The sequence below is a fragment of the Saccoglossus kowalevskii genome, chromosome 2 (genome assembly GCF_978046115.1).
Source record: "Saccoglossus kowalevskii chromosome 2, keSacKowa6.1, whole genome shotgun sequence".
Lineage (NCBI taxonomy): Eukaryota > Metazoa > Hemichordata > Enteropneusta > Harrimaniidae > Saccoglossus > Saccoglossus kowalevskii.
Genome location: NC_140642.1, coordinates 33224169 through 33246130, shown reverse-complemented (window position 1 = coordinate 33246130; position 21962 = coordinate 33224169). Strand labels below are relative to the sequence as shown.

General features: G+C 38.5%; 2 non-coding genes and 11 pseudogenes across 2 annotated transcripts; all 13 read right to left on the bottom strand.

Annotated features, from left to right (window-relative positions):
- Nucleotides 1-4504: 4504 nt before the first annotated feature.
- On the bottom strand, nucleotides 4505-4624 carry LOC144362695 (5S ribosomal RNA; annotated as a pseudogene).
- A 312-nt stretch (nucleotides 4625-4936) lies between these two features.
- LOC146748940 (5S ribosomal RNA) lies at nucleotides 4937-5055 on the bottom strand (annotated as a pseudogene).
- A 96-nt stretch (nucleotides 5056-5151) lies between these two features.
- LOC144362698 (5S ribosomal RNA) lies at nucleotides 5152-5271 on the bottom strand (annotated as a pseudogene).
- Nucleotides 5272-5583: 312 nt separating this feature from the next.
- LOC146748939 (5S ribosomal RNA) lies at nucleotides 5584-5703 on the bottom strand (annotated as a pseudogene).
- Nucleotides 5704-6655: 952 nt separating this feature from the next.
- On the bottom strand, nucleotides 6656-6775 carry LOC146748938 (5S ribosomal RNA; annotated as a pseudogene).
- Nucleotides 6776-7711: 936 nt separating this feature from the next.
- LOC146748937 (5S ribosomal RNA) lies at nucleotides 7712-7831 on the bottom strand (annotated as a pseudogene).
- A 312-nt stretch (nucleotides 7832-8143) lies between these two features.
- On the bottom strand, nucleotides 8144-8264 carry LOC146748936 (5S ribosomal RNA; annotated as a pseudogene).
- Nucleotides 8265-8792: 528 nt separating this feature from the next.
- Nucleotides 8793-8912, bottom strand: LOC146748935 (5S ribosomal RNA; annotated as a pseudogene).
- Nucleotides 8913-10032: 1120 nt separating this feature from the next.
- Nucleotides 10033-10152, bottom strand: LOC146748934 (5S ribosomal RNA; annotated as a pseudogene).
- Nucleotides 10153-10464: 312 nt separating this feature from the next.
- Nucleotides 10465-10584, bottom strand: LOC146748933 (5S ribosomal RNA; annotated as a pseudogene).
- Nucleotides 10585-16559: 5975 nt separating this feature from the next.
- On the bottom strand, nucleotides 16560-16679 carry LOC144362692 (5S ribosomal RNA; annotated as a pseudogene).
- A 3078-nt stretch (nucleotides 16680-19757) lies between these two features.
- Nucleotides 19758-19832, bottom strand: TRNAC-GCA (transfer RNA cysteine (anticodon GCA)). The gene has a single exon. It is a non-coding gene; the product is annotated as a tRNA-Cys (tRNA).
- Nucleotides 19833-20475: 643 nt separating this feature from the next.
- On the bottom strand, nucleotides 20476-20547 carry TRNAC-ACA (transfer RNA cysteine (anticodon ACA)). The gene has a single exon. It is a non-coding gene; the product is annotated as a tRNA-Cys (tRNA).
- Between the last annotated feature and the right edge of the window lie 1415 nt (nucleotides 20548-21962).

Sequence of the window (21962 nt, the reverse complement as noted above, 5' to 3'; positions counted from 1 at the left end):
ATTTTAGAAGATGAGGTTCTAAACAAGCACTTTGTTTCTAATGATAAAATAAATAAACCTGGCTTTCGACATTTATAAACTCCCGTGATATTTTATTTCATTGAAAAATAAACAAGAGAGTGTATGCGAGTCTACTAACATTCATTTTGGGGTGGTTCCGAGATTTGGGTTTGACATCTGCATCAGTGAACTAAGGCCTAAATGTAGCAACATGTTTAGAATAACTTACAATCAAAATATGTAATAATCCACCACTAATTGCTACATATACGATTCCACTTTATCTAAAGTGGAATAGTCACTAAAACAACACCCTAAATGTGGAAAAAAGTGAGTGGTGGATAAGGGTCAATTTGCATAAATTCAAAATGACCACCATAAATCCTTTTGAAAGGCACACCATGGTGTTTACAACCATGTTTTCAAGGTCAAAGAACTCGATGGTGATACATTTCAAGCATCCTCTAATCTGATTTGCTCAAATATGGACGCAATTTATTCAATGTTTTCAAGGGCAAAAGCAAAAATAGCATCATTAATAACAAGCGTGCAAAGTTGTGCAAAGCGATTGCAAAGTTGGTAGAATAACTTGTATATTTGGCCTAAGTTGTTGTCATATAGAACCCCGTAGAAAAAGCAGCAGAAAAAGTGAATAAAAACCGGATGAATGCCATGTATATTTTAAGATTGACATATGAACTGACCGTATATTGAAATAAAAAGACTGCAAAGTTGTGAAAAGCGATTGAAAAGTTAGTCGAATTGCTTGCATATTTTCCCTAAGTCATTGTCGCAACGAGCCCGCAGTTAAATTAAGATAAAAATATCTACAAGTCTAGAAAAAAACTTATATTAGCAGAATATCTCATTCGCAATCCATATATTAATAAACAAACTGCTTACAAAGTTATGAAAAGTGATTGCAAAGTTAGCAAATTTACTCTGAAATGCGAATTATGTTGTCATATTGTCGGGACCCATAGTTAATAGCCCGAAACAGTTAATACCTATCTCATAAATTGTCCTCGTATTACCGAACTCTCCTCCGAAAATGTAGAGGTCACAGGTCAATTCACGAAAGATACAAGTGCAAACGATATCAACTTTCAATTGAATGGCCACCAATTCGCGTGAAATGCCAATGACTCTCTTAGCAGACTGGGTAGGCGATCGTGCAACAATATAAGTTAAGCTCAATCGGCCATGGATAGTACTTGCATGGGAGACAAGCTGAGTAAACCAGCTGGTAAGCCTTTTTTGGTTTCGTCAATCACATAGAAAAGACATAAAGCACTTTTTTCGTATTCTTTGTTACTCTGATTTAAAACAATTATAGTAGAAAGCCGTAGAAATATTTAAAAATTTTTAGTTCAAAGAACATTTGACCTTTATCCTCACAAAAATGAGCAAATTTGTTGGAAAAATCTCTTATATTAGCAGATTATATCACTGTGAAAGCGTGAAATGATAAAAAAACTGCTTACAAAGTAGTGAAAAATGGTTGCAAAGTTAGCAAATTCACATAGAAATATGACCTATGTTGTGATATTATCGGGACCCATCGTTAAAAGTTAGAAAAAGCGAACAACATGCCGTAAATGGCCGTTTATTATCGTACTGACTGTCGAAGCATGGATAGGTCATAGGTCAACTAACGAAAGACACACGTGCAAACGAATGCAATTTCGAAACACTTTCAAACATTAAATGGCCGCCAATTCGAATAAAATACAAATGATCCTAATAGTCGAGTGGTCATGTGATGTACCTGTCACAAAATTTAAGATCAATCGGGCGTGGCAAAACTACTTGAGCAATATTTTTTTTTGTTCCGACAGAAATATGGAAAAGACATGAAGCGTTTTTTGTATTTTTATTATTGTAACATAACACCTTCAGAGTAGAAAGTCGTGCTGGTTATTTTGATATTTTGAGTTTATAGAATGTTTTAAAATTTGCACGTATTTTCAATGCACAACTACCTTTTGCGGGCGGCTATGATGGATGTAAGCTATTAAAATGGCATTTAAAGCTGTGAAAAGTGAGTGCAGAGTTGGTAGATTTGCGTGTATGTTTGAACTAAGTTGTTGTCATATCTAACCGTCTAATTATAAAGTACGAAAAGTGAATAAAATGCAAGTGAAAGTCACGTATATTAGAATAGTACCTTATGAGCTGACAAGCAGTGACACAATGGTACTGGCAAAGATCAGGAATAGGTAGCCTCCATAGAGTAGGTTCCATCATTGGATACAGAGTCATTTGTAACCCCTATAGTCTGTGGTCTTTCCAGCTATCATTGACTGTATGTAACAGTACAACGTACAGTGTCATCTTGCAGGAGCCTCATACTTGAGCTGTTGACTGCTAAAAGTTTCACCGAGGACTGACTAAATGTTAGTTTAGCAGCTGTTGGTCAATGTCATTGGTAATGCAACAATAAACACATAGTTTCTCATGTGTATCTGTTTACGGAAGATTGGCAGTTTTAATTACTTTATAGGGGAACCGCCCTTGAAACTTGTCATCATCTTGTGATATAGAATCACAGTTGTTACCTTAGTACTTGACAGTTCCCACGGCTAAAGTTGGGCCCAAGAGTGATAGAATGTAACTTAAACTAAAAGAGTCAGTACATCAAAGGCCTGTTTCACACATGGATAGGTCACAGGTCAACTTACATGCAAAGCTGTGCAAAGCTGTGCAAAGTGAGGGCAAACTTGGTAGATTTGCGTGTATGTTTGAACTTAGTTGTTGTCATATCTAACCGTGAAATTTTAAAGTACGAAAAGTGAATAAAATGAGTCTCGTATATTAGAATAGTGCCTTATGAGCTGACCGCAACATGTTCTAAAACAGCCAAAAATGATAGGAAAAGCATTAGAAAAGTAGGTGCGTTTGCTAATATATTTTACTTTAGTCATTGTAATATCGACCCCGCAGTTACAAATATAGAACAAATGAGCAAATTTGTTGGAAAAAACCTTATATTAGCAGATTATACCACTATGAAAGCGTGAAATGATAAACAAACTGCTTACAAAGTAGTGAAAAATGGTTGTAAAGTTAGCAAAATTACATGGAAATGTGATTCATGTTGTTATATTGTGGAAAGACCCGTCGTTAAAAGTTAGAAAAAATGAATAAATATGTCGTAAATGGCCGTTTATTATCGTACTGAATGTCGAAGCATGGATAGGTCATAGGTCGACTTACTGAAGACACACGTGCAAACGAATGCAATTTCGAAACACTTCCAAACATTAAATAGTCGCCAATTCGAATACAATGTAAATGATCCCAATAGTCGAGTGGTCATGTGATGCACCTGTCACAAAAGTTACGATCAATCGGGCGTGCCTAGTAATTGCATGGGAGACTACTTGAGCAAACACGCTAGTGAAATATATTTTTTTTTGGTTCCGAGACAAAACTATAAAGGACATCAAGCGATTTTTGTATTTTTGTTATTGTAACGTAATATCTTTGCAGTAGGAATTCGTGCTGGTTATTTTGATATTTTGTGTTTATAGAATGTTTTAAAATTTGCACGTATTTTCAATGCACAACTACATTTTGCGGTCGGCTATGATGGATGTAAGCTATTAAAATGGCATGCAAAGCTGTGCAAAGTTGGTAAAAATTTGGAAAAACCTTTTATATTAGCAGATTATACCGCTATGAAAGCGTGAAATGATAAACAAACTGCTTACAAAGTAGTGAAAAGTGGTTGCAAATTTACATGGAAATGTGACTTATGTTGTTGTATTGTGGAGAGACCCGTCGTTAAAAGTTCGAAAAGATGAATAAATATGTCGTAAATGACCGTTTATTGTCGTACTGAATGTCGAAGCATGGATAAGTCATAGGTCAACTTACGAAAGACATACGTGTAAACAAATGCAATTTCGAAACATTTCCGAACATTAAATGGCCGCCAATTCGAATAAATACAAATGATCCCAATAATCGAGGGGTAATGTGATGGTCCTGTCACAAAAGTTACGATCAATCGCGCGTGCCTAGTAATTGCATGTGAGACTACTTGAGCAAACAAGCTGGTGAAATACTTTTTTTGGGTTCCGACACAAACATGGAAAAGGCATAAAGCAATTTTTATAATTTAATTTTTGTAAAGTAACACCTTTGCAGTAAGAAGTCGTCCAGGTTATTTCGAGTTTATAGAATGTTTTAAAGTTTGCACGTAGTTTCAATGCACAACGACCTTTTGCGGTCGGCTATAATGGATATAGACAAAATGAGCAAATGTGTTGGAAAAGCCTCTTATATTCGACTGCACGTGGTATTCCCAGCCGGTCTCCCATGAACGTACTAACCACGCCCGATGCAACTTAACTTCTGTGATTGGACGAGAACTGGTGTTTTCTGCAATGGTTTGGCTGTAGGCTGAATATTCGTCGACATTAAATGTCATGTAATGCTTTGGCTATGCAAAAAATCCCGGAAGAAAGTTAGTATGTACAGTGGAATATAAATGTTGATGAGCCTACTGCACATGGTATTCCCAGCCGGTCTTCCATGAAAGTACTAACCACGCCCGATGCAGCTTAACTTCAGTGTTCGGACGAGAACTGGTGTATTTTGCAATGGTTTGGCAGTAGGCTGAATATTCGTTGGAATTGGATGACATTTAATGCTTCAGCTAGGCAAAAAATCCCGGGAAAAAGTTAGTATGTACGGTGGAATAAAAATGTTAATGAGCGTACTGCACGTGGTATTCCCAGCCCGTCTCTCATGCAAGTACTAACCACGCCCCATGCAGCTTAACTTCAGTAATCGGATGAGAACTGGTGTATTCTGCAATGGATTGGCAGTCGGCTGAATATTCGTCGGAATTGGATGTCATTTAATGCTTCGGCTAGGCAAAAAATCACAGAAAAAATTTAGTATGTACGGTGGAATAAATATGTTGATGAGCATACAGCACGTGGTATTCCCAGCCGGTCTCCCATGCAAGTACTAACCACGCCGATGCAGCTTAACTTCAGTGATCGGACAAGAACTGGTTTATTCTGCAATGGCTTGGCAGTAGGCTGAATATTCAGCGGAATTGCATGTCATTTAATGCTTCGGCTAGGCAAAAAATCCCGGGAAAAAGTTGGTATGTACAGTGGAATAAAAATGTTGATGAGCCTACTGCCCGTGCTATTTCGAGCTGGTCTCCCATGCAAGTACTAACCTCGCCCGATGCAGCTTTACTTCAGTGTTCGGACGAGAACTGGTGTATTCTGCAATGGTTTGGCAGTAGGCTGAATATTCGTCGGAATTGGATGACATTTAACGCTTCGGCTAGGTAAAAAATCCCGGAAAAAGGTTAGGATGTACGGTGGAATCAAAATGTTGATGAGTCTACTGCACGTGGTATTCCCAGCCGGTCTGTGATGCAAGTACTAATCACGCCCGGTGCAGCTTAACTTCAGCTATCGGACGAGAAATGGTGTATTCTGCAATGGTTTGGCAATAGGCTGAATGTTCGTCGGATTTGGATGTCATTTAATGCTTCGGCTAGGCAAACAATCCCAGGAGAAAGTTAGTATGTATGGTGGAATAAAAATGTTGATGAGCCTAGTGCACGTGGTATTCAAAGGCGGTCTCCCATGCAAGTACTAATCACACCCGATGCAGCTTAACTTCAGTGATCGGATGAGAACTGGTTTATTCTGCAATAGCTTGGCAGTAGGCTGCATATTCATCGGAATTGCATGTCATTTAATGCTTTGGCTAGGTAAAAAATCCCGGGAAAAAGTTGGTATGTACGGTGGAATAAAAATGTTGATGAGCCCGTGGTATTCCCAGCCGTTCTCCCATGCAAGTACTAACCTCGCCCGATGCAGCTTAACTTCAGTGTTCAGATGAGAACTGGTGTATTCTGCAATGGTTTTGGCAGTAGGCTGAATATTCGTCGGATTTGAATGTCATTTAATGCTTCGGCTAGGCAAAAAATAATGGGAAAAAGTTAGTATGTACGGTGGAATAAAAATGTTGATGAACCTACTGCACGTAGTATTCAAAGCCGGTCTCCAATGCAAGTACTAACCACGCCCGGTGCAGCTTAACTTCAGCGATAGGATGAGAACTGGTGTATTCTGCAATGATTTGGCAATATGCTGAATGTTCGTCAGATTTGGATGTCATTTAATGCTTCTGATATGCAAAAAATCCCAGGAAAAAGTTAGTATGAACGGTGGAATAAAAATATTGATGAGCCTACTGCACGTGGTATTCCCAGGTGGACTCCCATGCAAGTACTAACAACGCGCGACGCAGCTTAACTTAAGTGATGGGAGGAGATCTGGTGTGTTCTGCGATGGTTTGGCAGTAGACTGAATATTCGTCGGAATTGGATGTCATTTAATGCTTCGGCTAGGTAAAAAATCCGGGAAAAAAGTTAGTATGTACGGTGGAATAAAAATGTTGATGAGCATACGCACGTGGTATTCCCAGCCGGTCTCCCATGCAAGTACTAACCACGCCGATGCAGCTTAACTTCAGTGATCGGACGAGAACTGGTTTATTCTGCAATGGCTTGGCAGTAGGCTGAATATTCGGCGGAATTGCATGTCATTTAATGCTTCGGCTAGGCAAAAAATCCCGGGAAAAAGTTGGTATGTACAGTGGAATAAAAATGTTGATGAGCCTACTGCCCGTGCTATTTCGAGCTGGTCTCCCATGCAAGTACTAACCTCGCCCGATGCAGCTTTACTTCAGTGTTCGGACGAGAACTGGTGTATTCTGCAATGGTTTGGCAGTAGGCTAAATATTCGTCGGAATTGGATGACATTTAACGCTTCGGCTAGGCAAAAAATCCCGGAAAAAGGTTAGGATGTACGGTGGAATCAAAATGTTGATGAGCCTACTGCACGTGGTATTCCCAGCCGGTCTGTGATGCAAGTACTAATCACGCCCAGTGCAGCTTAACTTCAGCTATCGGACGAGAAATGGTGTATTCTGCAATGGTTTGGCAATAGGCTGAATATTCGTCAGATTTGAATGTCATTTAATGCTTCGGCTAGGCAAAAAATAATGGGAAAAAGTTAGTATGTACGGTGGAATAAAAATGTTGATGAACCTACTGCATGTAGTATTCAAAGCCGGTCTCCAATGCAAGTACTAACCACGCCCGGTGCAGCTTAACTTCAGCAATAGGATGAGAACTGGTGTATTCTGCAATGATTTGGCAATAGGCTGAATGTTCGTCAGATTTGGATGTCATTTAATGCTTCTGATATGCAAAAAATCCCAGGAAAAAGTTAGTATGAACGGTGGAATAAAAATATTGATGAGCCTACTGCACGTGGTATTCCCAGGTGGACTCCCATGCAAGTACTAACAACGCGCGACCCAGCTTAACTTAAGTGATGGGAGGAGATCTGGTGTATTCTGCGATGGTTTGGCAGTAGACTGAATATTCGTCGGAATTGGATGTCATTTAATGCTTCGGCTAGGCAAAAAATCCGGGAAAAAAGTTAGTATGTACGGTGGAATAAAAATGTTGATGAGCATACGCACGTGGTATTCCCAGCCGGTCTCCCATGCAAGTACTAACCACGCCGATGCAGCTTAACTTTAGTGATCGGACGAGAACTGGTTTATTCTGCAATGGCTTGGCAGTAGGCTGAATATTCGGCGGAATTGCATGTCAAAATCCGGGGAAAAAGTTGGTATGTACAGTGGAATAAAAATGTTGATGAGCCTACTGCCCGTTCTATTTCGAGCTGGTCTCCCATGCAAGTACTAACCTCGCCCGATGCAGCTTTACTTCAGTGTTCGGACGAGAACTGGTGTATTCTGCAATGGTTTGGCAGTAGGCTGAATATTCGTCGGAATTGGATGACATTTAACGCTTCGGCTAGGCAAAAAATCCCGGAAAAAGGTTAGGATGTACGGTGGAATCAAAATGTTGATGAGCCTACTGCACGTAGTATTCCCAGCCGGTCTGTGATGCAAGTACTAATCACGCCCGGTGCAGCTTAACTTCAGCTACCGGACGAGAAATGGTGTATTCTGCAATGGTTTGGCAATAGGCTGAATGTTCGTCGGATTTGGATGTCATTTAATGCTTCGGCTAGGCAAACAATCCCAGGAGAAAGTTAGTATGTATGGTGGAATAAAAATGTTGATGAGCCTAGTGCACGTGGTATTCAAAGGCGGTCTCCCATGCAAGTACTAATCACGCCCGATGCAGCTTAACTTCAGTGTTCGGACGAGAACTGGTGTATTCTGCAATGGTTTTGGCAGTAGGCTGAATATTCGTCGGATTTGAATGTCATTTAATGCTTCGGCTAGGCAAAAAATAATGGGAAAAAGTTAGTATGTACGGTGGAATAAAAATGTTGATGAACCTACTGCACGTAGTATTCAAAGCCGGTCTCCAATGCAAGTACTAACCACGCCCGGTGCAGCTTAACTTCAGCGATAGGATAAGAACTGGTGTATTCTGCAATGATTTGGCAATAGGCTGAATGTTCGTCAGATTTGGATGTCATTTAATGCTTCTGATATGCAAAAAATCCCAGGAAAAAGTTAGTATGAACGGTGGAATAAAAATATTGATGAGCCTACTGCACGTGGTATTCCCAGGTGGACTCCCATGCAAGTACTAACAACGCGCGACGCAGCTTAACTTAAGTGATGGGAGGAGATCTGGTGTATTCTGCGATGGTTTGGCAGTAGACTGAATATTCGTCGGAATTGGATGTCATTTAATGCTTCGGCTAGGCAAAAAATCCGGGAAAAAAGTTAGTATGTACGGTGGAATAAAAATGTTGATGAGCATACTGCACATGGTATTCCCAGCCGGTCTGCCATGCAAGTACTAACCTCGCCCGATGCAGCTTAACTTCAGTGTTCGGATGAGAAGTGGTGTATTCTGCAATGGTTTGGCAGTAGGCTGAATATTCGTCGGATTTGAATGTCATTTAATGCTTCAACTAGGCAAAAAATAATGGGAAAAAGTTAGTATGTACAGTGGAATAAAAATGTTGATGAGCCAACTGCACGTAGTATTCCCAGCCTGTCTCCCAAGCAAGTACTAACCACGTCTGGTGAGCTTTACTACAGTGATCAGACGAGAACTAGTGTATTCTGCAATGGATTGGCAGTAGGCTGAATATTCGTCGGATTTGAATGTCATTTAATGCTTCAACTAGGCAAAAAATAATGGGAAAATGTTAGTATGTACGGTGGAATAAAAATGTTGATGAGCCAACTGCACGTAGTATTCCCAGCCTGTCTCCCATGCAAGTACTAACCACGTCTGGTGAGCTTTACTACAGTGATCGGACGAGAACTGGTGTATTCTGCAATGGTTTGGCAGTAAGCTGAACATTTGTCAGAATTGGATGGCATTTAATGCTTCAGCTAGGCAAGAAATCTCGGGAAAAAGTTAGTATGTACGGTGGAATAAAAATGATAATAAGCATACTGCACGTGGTATTCCCAGCCGGTCTCTCATGCAAGTACTAACCACGCCCAATGCAGCTTAACTTCAGTGATGTTGATGAGCCTACTGCACTTGGTATTCCCAGCCAGTCTGTGATGCAAGTACTAATCACGCCCAGTGCAGCTTAACTTCAGCAATCGGACGAGAACTGGTGTATTCCCAGCCGGTCTGCCATGCAAGTACTAACCTCGCCCGATGCAGCTTAACTTCAGTGTTCGGATGAGAACTGGTGTATTCTGCAATGGTTTGGCAGTAGGCTGAATATTCGTCGGATTTGAATATAATTTAATGCTTCGGCTAGGCAAAAAATCTCGGGAAAAAGTTAGTATGTACGCTGGAATAAAAATGATAATAAGCCTACTGCACGTGGTATTCCCAGCCGGTCTCTCATGCAAGTACTAACCACGCCCGATCAGCTTAACTTCAGTGATCGGACAAGAACTAGTGTATTCTGCAATGGATTGGCAGTAGGTAGAATATTCGTCGGAATTGGATGTCATTTAATGCTTCGGCGAGGCAAAAAATCACGGAAAAATGTTAGTATGTACGGTGGAATAAAAATGTTGATGAGCCTACTGCCCATGGTATTCCCAGCCGGTCTCTCATGCAAGTACTAACCTCGCCCGATGCAGCTTTACTTCAGTGTTCGGACGAGAACTGGTGTATTCTGCAATGGTTTGGCAGTAGGCTGAATATTCGTCGGAATTGGATGCCATTTAATGCTTCGGCTAGGCAAAAAATCCCGGAAAAAGGTTAGGATGTACGGTGGAATCAAAATGTTGATGAGCCTACTGCACGTGGTATTCCCAGTCGGTCTGTGATGCAAGTACTAATCACACCCGGTGCAGCATAACTTCAGCGATCGGACGATAAATGGTGTATTCTACAATGGTTTGGCAATAGGCTGAATGTTCGTCGGATTTGGATGTCATTTAATGCTTCGGCTAGGCAAACAATCCCAGGAGAAATTTAGTATGTACGGTGGAATAAAAATGTTGATGAGCCTAGTGCACGTGGTATTCAAAGGCGGTCTCCCATGCAAGTACTAATCACGCCCGATGCAGCTTAACTTCAGTGATTGGACGAGAACTGGTGTATTCTGCAATGGATTGGCAGTAGGCTGCATATTCGTCGGAATTGGATGTCATTTAATGCTTCGGATAGGCAAAAAATTCCGGAAAAAAGTTACTATGTCTGGTGGAATAAAAATGTTGATGAGCCTACTGCACGTGGTATTCCCAGGCGGTCTCCCATGCAAGTACTAACCACGCCCGATGCAGGTTAACTTAAGTGATCGGACGAGAACTGGTGTTTTTTTTTCTTTTTTATTAAAGACAGACCCACTGGTCTGCCTCATTATAAAGAATTTACATGTCAAAGGATCATTTACATTACATAAATTGCATCAAAAGCGTAAACTAATAAAATAAAAGACTTAATATCACGTTTCAAATTGCTCATCATTTACAAGTATCCGGTTAAAAATTCTCCGGATTATAATGTATAAACGTTTCTAGAATCACAGTTAGGTACTGTGGTGCAATTTCTAATTGCGATGGGAATATGGATACATAGTAGCATAATATAAGTCTTCAAGGAATAGTTAATCTATAATTTATCCCATTGACCATTGTAACTATGGAATTATTATAAGCATACAAACATTCAAAGTGGGCTAAGTCATCCCTTCGCAGGAAGCGATCATATTCAAATTTTATTTTGTTTTTTAATTGATATTTAAAATAATGTTTGAGGGGAATGTGATCTCCTTTGTTGATATAATATTTTCTTCGAATATATATACAATACTTTGTCAGCGATAAAAGCAAATTGATTGTATTCCAAAAATATTTATCATGTTTGTCTAAAAACCCAAAAATTATACTTTGTTGTTTGTCACCACTAAAAGATGGACACATTTTAAAAATTATGTCAAAAACGTATTTCCATAGTTGCTGTATTGTAGTACACTCTGTGAATAAATGAAGTGTATTTTCGTTTTCACATTTACAGAAATTACACAATGGAGAATCAATTTTCTCCATCTTATATAACGATACATTTGTAATAACAGCATTGTGAAACAATCAGATAATCTAGATCCCTGAGGTATTTTTCTTTGGTATCCGTACGAATATTATTCCATATTTGTCTAAACTGTAAATTATTAAATTTGTTACACCAATATTCTGTACAGACAGGATTAAACTGTTGTGGGTGTATATCCACCTGGCATGAGTGAACCAATTGTGTTAATTCTTTTATCGAAAGTTTGCAGATATTTCGAGTGTCATCAATTTCGAACGCAACTACTGCGTTACACGTGGCAGAGTGGGTGTTTGATGCACAAAATTGAAGCCATTCCGAAGGTATCGAATTAAGTAGTTGTTGATATTGATTGGCAATCATTCGTTCACTCAGTTCAGATTGGGACGCACCACAAACTATTTCTACAATAGCCGCACATGTTAAAATACCAGGCACGACTTCATAGAAGAGGTCTTTAACCTTCACAATATCAGCATTAATATAATCTTTGAAAAAAAAGAGGTACGCCATTGTTGGTTATGTATGAATTAAAAAACAATGGTTCATGCCAAATTTCATTATTTGACTGTAGAGGGCGCCATCTGTTATTTACAACCAGTCTCCAAGCTTTTAGTATCTCTTGATAAAAAGGGGGGACATCCCCACATTTTGAAATGTCAATATTTATTTTGAAAATACTGGAGTCTAATTTTATATTTCTATACTTGTTTAAACAATACCACATAAAATATTTAAACTTATGAGTACATTCGGGGTCCATCATTTTCTTTACCCATTTTAAACGAAATGCAGTCTTTTTCGTACCAATATCAACCAGGTTCAACCCTCCGTGACTTACTGGCCTAGTTAGAACGTCATATTTAATAAGGTGCTTTTTACCGCTCCAGAAAAAGTTTGTAATATTTGTTTTCAGTTTGTTTACATACACATCAGGAATACTTAACACAGAGAGAGTGTACCATAGAGTTGATGATGCTAGGCTATTGATAATTAAGATTTTACCACTGTATGTCAGTTTTCGGTGGGACCACTGTTTCATAATTGTGGTACACTTGTTAATTCTTTTTTCCCAATTGTCTTCCAAATAATTACAGTTTTCATTTCCAACAGTAATCCCTAGCAAGTGAATCTTATTTACACAGTGTTTTATGGGGAAAGGATTGTCAGTGCGCCCTCGCATTGTTCCGAGTTATAACAACTGCGTTTTATCATAGTTTAATTTTGCACCTGATGCGCCCTCATAGTCACTTAGAATTTCGAAAGACCTGTGCGCTGATTTGTCATCCCGGAGACTAAGCGTTGTGACATCAGCATGTTGGTAAACAAGAGAAATATCTCGGCAGCCAGGCATACCAATGCCTGTGATTCCAGAGTTAGCTTTGATAGCAGCATTAAGGGGTTCGGCGGACAATACATACAAAATTGCAGAAATTGGGCACCCTTGTCTTATGCCGCAAGTTACAGTGAATGGTTTTGACAGGTAGCCATTACACTTAATGCTGCTATTCGCGCCATTGTATAATACATTTATCCAATTCATGAAATCGTGTCCGAAATTAAAGGTCTTCAAGGTACTCATTAAATATTGGTGATCGACTCAATCAAATGCTTTCATTTGATCGAGTTTTAAAAAAATACCTGACTGGTTCGTTTCATTGACGTAGTCGATGAGATTGCTCATGCATACAACATTGTCAACAATATCGCGACCGGGTATGCAGCAAGTCTGATCAGTGGATATAATGGTTCCAATAACGCTACGAAGGCGATTTGCCAGTGTTTTGGACAGAATTGTATAATCCACGTTCAAAAGGCTAATAGGTCTCCAGTTTTTCCACATACGTTTATCACAGTTTGATTTCGGTATGAGCGTAATAAAGGCCCGCTGCATACTACATGAGAGGGAACCAGTTTCAAGTGCCAAATTATAACAGTCGAGCAGGTCATGCGAAACATCGTCCCAAAACCGTTTATACCAAGCAGCGGTGAGCCCATCACATCCGGGACTTTTATCATTTGTCATGTTTTGGAGTGCACAATGAAGCTCATCAATTGTCAATTGACTTTCGCAATTATTTTTGTCATCGTCATCAAGTCTAGCATTTACAAATTTTAGGAAGTTATCAATATTTGTTTGATCGTGATATTCTTTCTTATACAAGTCGGAGTAAAACAAAACGCCGTCAGCAAGTATATCATCGCTTGTATTTATCGTACTTCCGTCATCTCTTATTATATTCGTAATTAATTTTGAGTTTTGATGAGATTTTTCTAGATTAAAAAAATATTTTGAGCTAGTTTCGCCTTCTTCAAAATTTTTAATTTTACTTCTTATAATTGCACCATTGATCTCACTTTTAGTAATTGATTCAAGTTCTTTCTCGAGTTCAAATACTTTAGTTAAATTATAGTCGACATATTTCGCTGCTTTGTGGTATTCATGGGCGATACATTTTTCTAATGAATTTTTAAATTGTATCAGGGTTTTCTTTTTCTTAATACTGTAGCTTATGGAAAAAAGCCGAATTTGCTCTTTTAGAGCATCCCACCAGACAAGTTTATTTTCAAAGTATGCACTTGCGGTTTTGGACATTTCTATTATTTCTTGGATTTTATTGGTGTATTCTTCATCTTGTAATAATTCGTTGTTAAACTTCCATATTCCCGGGCCTCTATTGACCCTATCAAATTTTATATTATACTTTAGTAGATCATGGTCACTAAATGGATATTTTACAATTTCTGATGATACACAGTAATGTATGTGAGAGGATTGCATTAACAGGTAATCAATACGGCTCTGTCGTAAAACATTGTTTACGTTATCATATCTACGCCAAGTGAACTGTTTTGCGTGTTTATGTTGTCGTCGCCAAACATCAATGAGGGAATTTTGGTTCATTAAATTTAAAAGATTGGCACGTGATCTGTCGCCCGCTGTTGCAATACCTCCACTGTCCATTTCAAAGTTCTGTTTACAATTAAAATCGCCTATCACCAGATTAGCGCAATCGGGTAAAAGATATTGCCCCAGGCCATCGAAAAAATCACACCTGTCCTTAACTACAGTGGGAGCGTACACATTGATTATATTAACTTGTTGGTCATCAATGTCACATGTGAGCTGAACGATTCTTCCATTATTACAACAAGTTGTATTTATGACCTCAATTCCCGATTTTTTCCTAACAAGACAACAAACACCTCGCCTTGAAGCTGTATCTGACGACAGACAAAACAATATTTCAAAGTCATTTTCTAATTTTTTTGTGATATCGTTTACATTACAATTTGACCAAAATATTTCTTGTAAACAAATTATGTCATAATGATTTGCTTTAAACAAATTAATTGTTTGCAATATCTTTTCACTATTTACAAAACCGTTGACATTAAGTGATACTAAAATCACCATAAATAACGATATACTCACAAACATTGTTCTTATTGTTTACATTTGTTACTCTGTCCGCCTTCATTTTCCGCCTTTTTATCACCTTTTTTTGGAGTAAACGCTTGTCTTACTGCAGTGTTCTTTAAGTTGGGCTTCCGTGGTTGTTTCTTTCGCTGTCGAGATTCGCTTCCTCGCTTGAAAGATGCCGTTTCTGTCTGTTGCCGGATTCATTGGTGGAGGCGCGATCAAGATTGTTATGTGTATCTGTAGTTTCCATTTTTTCGGTACTTTCTTCTATAATCTCTTCCTTCGATTTCTGTGCAGGTGTGATATGTTCGTCGCGAGGTTCGTCACTTGTATCCCGAGATGTTGTAGTTTCGCATTCAATTTCAGTTGTATCATGATTAGGTGGTGAGCTAGTGTTAATGTTTGTCTCATGCACTGATTCATTTCTATCACTGTCATTGTTTTCAATGGAGTCAGCACCCACACTCTCGCATTGTTGAGCATAATGACCTGTTTTTTTTACATTTGAAGCAGCGCGACTGTGGACAATACCGTTCCGTGTGCCCGAGTTCTTGACATTTTTTGCACCTGTATTTGGGGCACTCGTAAATTAAATGATCATCGCTCAGGCATTTGTTGCACACTTTTTGTTGATTACTGTGTAATAGTCTTACGTATTGACCATTGTCTTCCAATTTTACTGCGTACGGCAGCGATTTTACATGTGCAGGCATTTCAACACGAATAAAACGCGTGCCGTTTTCAATTTCAGGGGCATCTTTGTAATGTTTCCTGACCATTTTACTTCGAATAATACATCCGTATGATTCAAGCATTTTAATAATGACATCGTCGTCAAGGTAAGCCGGAACGATAGACAGCCCCTGTTCAAGTAAGATCTCCACATCATCAAAATTAGACAAGGTCACTTGCCAATATCCGTTCATTTTCACACATGCAACAAGTGAATCATTTCCCAAAATTCTCTGCAGCGCCGCGATAACATCGATTGCCTTGTATTCATTGTCCGCAATACATACCGTGTGGTTTTTCAATGCAGCACGTCTGGGGTTGCTTTCAAAGGCGGCGGCCATATTGGCCCCACCCAGCTGGGCGGAGTCAACTCGCGAAGACAGCTCAGAAACGCGAATTTGTCAGCTCAAATTTAAAAATAATAGGCAAGGTTTGTCAGTTAACCAGAAATCAAGCAGATGTGAGGACTTGACAGTTCTGTGACACAGGATGCAGTGGATTCAAATCGATTTCAGGAGCACCAGTCAGGCACGTCCATCTTGGACGAGAATTGGTGTATTCTGCAATGGTTTGGCAATAGGCTAAATGTTCGTCGGATTTGGATGTCATTTAATGCTTCGGCTAGGCAAAAAATCCCAGGAAAATGTTAATATGTATGGTGGAATAAAATAGTTGATGAGCCACCTGTACGTGGTATTCCCAGCCTGTCTCCCATGCAAGTAATAACCACGCCCGATGCAGATTAACTTCAGTGATGGGACGAGAACTGGTGTATTCTGCAATGGTTTGGCAGTAGGCTGAATATTCGTCAGAATTGGATGTCGTTCAATGTTTCGGCTAGGCGAAAAATCCCGGGAAAATGTTAGTATGTACAGTGGAATAAAAATGTTGATGAGCCTACTGCACGTGGTATTCCCAGCCGGTCTGTGATGCAAGTACTAACCACGCCCGGTGCAGCTTAACTTCAGCGATCGGACGAGAACAGGTGTATTCTGCAATGGTTTGGCAATAGGCTGAATGTTCGTCGGATTTGGATGTCATTTAATGCTTCAGCTACGCAAACAATCCCAGGAAAAAGTTTCATAAGATTCATAAATCTTTGTTTGAAGGCGGTGATGTTAAATCTGTATTTACAAATTTTGAAATATGTATTCATTTTAAATTTTAGTTTGTATTTATATGTTTCCGAAAGGTTCACGTGATGTTTTGATTGTTTGAATTGACGTCGACGATATACTATATATCGTATATCGTATATCGATATAGTTTGTGTTTGGTATTGAGTTATTTGCCAAATACCATTAATATTTATACATGCTAATACAGATTCAGTTCCACATGTTCCTTGTACAGCCTCAATAACATCTAAAGCTTTAAAATTACAATCAACAATGGTTACCTTGTTGTCCTTTGTGGCAGGTGGTCGCCGAGTGCCTTGAGCACGAGGGGTGGCCATAATGGCCTAATCTCTCGTGCAGCGCTGGAAGAAAACACTGGTCACAGAAGGCCTTTCCTAAGTATCACAAAATAAAAGTGAAAAACGTCTTATGGTGGTAAAACAACACTACAAATCACTGTGATTAACACAGGATGTCTATCACGTAGCACGTTGATTAGCATATGCTGGAGCACCAGTTGAACACGTCCTACTCGGACGAGAACTGGTGTATTCTGCAATGGTTTGTCAGTAGGCTGAATATTTGTCGGAATTGGATGTCATTTAAAGCTTCGGCTAGGCAAAAAATCCCGTGAAAAAGTTAGTATGTACGGTGGAATAAAAATGTTGATGAGCCAACTGCACGTGGTATTCCCTTCCAGTCTCCCATGCAAGTACTAACCACGCCCGATGCAGCTTAATTTCAGTGATCGGACGAGAACTGTTTTTTTTTTATTAAAAGACAGACCCACTGGTCTCCCTTGTTAAAAATATATGTACAAAATTAAAAAGAATACAATACATAAACTTTCATCAAATAATATTACCATAACTCATAATACTCGTAAGTCTCATAATTGAAATAATTTCAAGCTATTGTGTAAAAGATGATCAGGCAAATTTTTATTTAGAAAGTGACAGTGAAATTATCATTTGTGTCTGTTTCCATTAAGGTTTCATATCTACATTTGAACAGTATAACTTCATTGCGGTATGCAAACATTCTGTGGTCTAGTGTCATTCTATGAATTAATTTATTTTTGAAGATATCAATAAGATATTTTGTGCTGAGAATTGTTAAATATTTGGCGTCTAATTGTAATGGTATAGCGGGTAAGAGACAAGGTAGTTTATGAGGGCAGTGTTAAACTTGTCATTAGAGGTTAATTGGCTGAATAGTATAATGGTGTCTGTATTTGAATCAACGGCGATATTGGGTATTTTTTGGAGGAGATTGAAGATATATTGCCAGAAGGGTTGTATAGTGTTGCATTTCACTAGCATATGTAGAATATCTTCATTACAATTGTTGCAAAATTGGCATAAAGGACTATCAGACAAATTCATTTTATAAAGGAAAGTATTTGTAAAAATTGAGTTGTGAATGATTTTATAGTCATTATCACCAAGTAAGTTTGGTTTGATACCCCCATATATATGAGGCCATATATTTTTGAAGTTTATATTATCGTATAGTTGGGACCAATGGGCAATGCAAGGTGGCTCAACGTCCTTTGTCATGTTAATTAGTTGAGTAAATTTTTTTGTAGTAAATTGACTTATGGGTACCTCTTGAGATTTAAAGTCAATATGGATTTCCGTTATTTCGGGGTCTTTATCTTTATTGGTACAACAATATTTCATACAATGTTTTTACCAATTGACGGGAAATGCATTAATTATGATATGGTATTGTTTTAATATTTTGTCCGGAGATTTACTTTTATTGGGAGTTGAGTCGCCTTGCACGAGTTCACAGATTGCATTTGGTTGTACAAAAAACGGGAACTACCTCGTATAATAAATCCCTCACCATAATAACTCCAGCATTAACAAAATTCTCAAAAAATAGCTGGTTATCATCATTTAAAATGAGTTTGTTGTAAAAGATTGGCTGGTAATATATGTCTATAAGAGAATGTGGGCTGGCATCTATTTGTTGGGAAATTTTATTCCAGGCGTGCAGCATTTCGGCATAAAATGGAAGTAAATTGGTGAATTTTTGTGGGTCTAATTTAATTTTAAAGAGATCGGGTCCGAGATTGAGGTTGCAGTATTTGTTTATGTTATAGGTCATTAAATATTTAAATTTATGGTTATAATCGGGTTTCAAATATTTCTTTATCCATTTTAACCGAAATGATGCACGTCTGGATTGCATGTCAGACAGATTACCCCCCCCCCCCGAAGATATTGGACTTGTAATGACGTCATACTTGATTAAGTGTTTCCGATTATCCCAGATGAATGCAGTTATTGATTTTTTGTATTTGGAAAGGATTTCCTCAGATATTGTGGTAACGGATAAGGGATAATACAACATGGACGATACCAGAGTGTTAACAATTAAAGTTTTTCCTTTTAGGGAAAGCTTTCGTCGTTTCCAATGATTTAGTATGGTTTCGCATTATGACATTTTATTATTCCAGTTACTATTTATTAAATTAATATTCGAATGGCCCATATAAACACCTAGTATAAAAATCGTGTCTTTTTGGATTGTACAGGCAATAGGCACGTCAGTTCGACCTTTGTTTGAACCACACCAAAGAATTTCAGTTTTATTTTCATTAATTATTGCCCCTGAGATAGCCCCATAATTGTTGAATGTTTCTAATGATGCTAAAATTGATTGGTCATCGGAGAGAGTGAGTGTTGTATCATCGGCGTGTTGATACATTAATGATATTCTATCAGTACAGGGTATGAAATAATTTTCTCAATTTCTGACAACAGATTCTATGATGTCATACTTAACCCATAATCCTTTGCTTGAGAATCAAGATGGCTGACTACATTATACTGATGAAAAGAGTTGAATTTCTAGAGAATTAAAAGTGATATAAAAAAACTGTAAATTGCATTCTCCTACATTCGTGGAGCTTTTTCTGTAGGGGTCATTATGTTGTTTGCATTGATCTTCCTTTTAAAATTGAAGGGGACACCCGGCTTCGAACCAGGGTCCTCTCGATCTGCAGTCGAAAGCTCTACCACTGAGCTATAATATCCCCACATGTTTAAAATAAATATAGGAAAATAACGTCTGATACTATTTTGAAAATACGTAGAAATGTTCTTAATTGGTTAATACATAAACAAAATGAAGTGTTTTTGGCATGGAGTGAATGATATGGACACAAGAGATTGCATGTGTGCTAATGTATAACATTAAAATAGAAGGGGACACCCGGGTTCCAACCAGGGACCTCTCGATCTGCAGTCGAGCTTTACCACTGAGCTATAGCCCCACAAGTTTTGAATAAATATAGAAAAATAACTACTGATACAATTTTAATATTACATCATAATGTGCTTAAATTGTTCATACATAAACAAAATGAAGTGTTTTTGGCATAGAGTGAATGATCTGGACACAAGTGTTTTATGTTGGCTAATGTATAACATTAAAATAGAAGCGGACACCCAGGGTCGAAACAGGGACCTCTCGATCTGCAGTCGAATGCTCTACCACTGAGGTATATCCCCACACATTTAAAATAAATATAGGAAAATAACGACTGATACTATTTTGATATTACGTAGAAATGTGCTTAAATTGTTCATACATAAACAAAATGAAGTGTTGTTAGGCATAGAGTGAATGATATGGAAACAAGAGATTGCATGTGTGCTGATATATAACATTAAAATAGAAGGGGACACCCGGGTTTAAACCGAGGACCTCTCGATCTGTAGTCGAATGCTCAACCACTGAGCTATATCCCCACATGTTTAAAATAAATATAGGAAAATAACGACAGATACTATTTTGAAATTACTTAAAAATGTGCTTAAATTGTTCATACATAAACCAAATGAAGTGTTATAGACATAGAGTTAATGATATTGTAATGGAATTTATTTGGGGCTCCACTACAAAAAGAACGTTACCCGGCCTAGTAATTTAGGGGCGATAAACGACGACACTTTCTACCGTGTCGCACGTTGTTTTAGCGGACACACAGCACGCACTTTCTTCTCAGGGGATCCTGGTACCGCCTCGGTTCAACCACTTCACGATGTTATCTAAATAAAACAATTCACACACGGATTGTGGATGAAAATTGAGTAGTTATATTCTCCATGAACCATAACATCAACGCCATGCTGCTCGAACAGAATTACAGAGTGTGTACATGTCAATCAAAAATAGTCATGTGATATTATATACTCAACCCGATAGGCTAATATTTGTAATAGGCGTACATCTAATACATATATGGAGTTTAGTATTCCACGACTACCTGGCGACCCGAAAGGTCTACCTAGGTTAACAAATATCGTAGTTTAATAATGTAATAAAGCACAGGTTTCCATTACACTCCCCCTCCCCAGACCAAACTACATCCTGTGTTTGAGTCGTAATCTCAACAGTAGTTACAACAAGTCTAGATTCACATAGGTTAGCTACAATAAACATTGTCAATCCTACCTGTATATACCTGTAAAAGAAATAGTTAACAATAAATCACAAACACATAACTCTAAATAGACTTGCATGCATGCAGTCTGCTGGTCTATATAACATCAATATTTTCACACACAAAGAGTTCATGCATCTAAACCAAAAGTAGTTTTCTACAGATCAGTGTTCACATAAAATGTCCAAATACATTCTCAAACTTGATGAACATCTTCATCATCCAGGTTTACACGTCTAATCCATCCGAACCCATAATAATGTGTTGGTTTCCGATCTCGTCTTGGGTACTTAGACTGTCTGTCACTATGATTGTGCTTCTCACAATTATTATCTTCACAAGGCACCGTCATGGTCTCAGTTTCAGTGTTCGCTGACTCTTCTGGTCCTCCAGGTGGGTCTAAAGGTGGAGTTTCAACAGCTTCTTGCCCTGTGCTACCAGTCACATCCAGTTGGTGATCACAGGTAGCATCTGTGTTCACATTGGGCTTCAATAAAGTTGTTGAACAATCTTCCACTTGTGCATCTGGCAACATGACAGGACTTAATGATTGGTCAGCAGAAATCTGGTCCGTCACCTTCGTAGTTTGGAGTTCTTCTGGGTGACCATCTTGTATTCTCTGTTCCAAGACTGCTAATGGTACACGGTCTAGCCAAGGGGTGATTGGTTTTCCTTGGTATCTTTTCAGTTTCTCATAATGAACAACTTTAAACTTGCTGC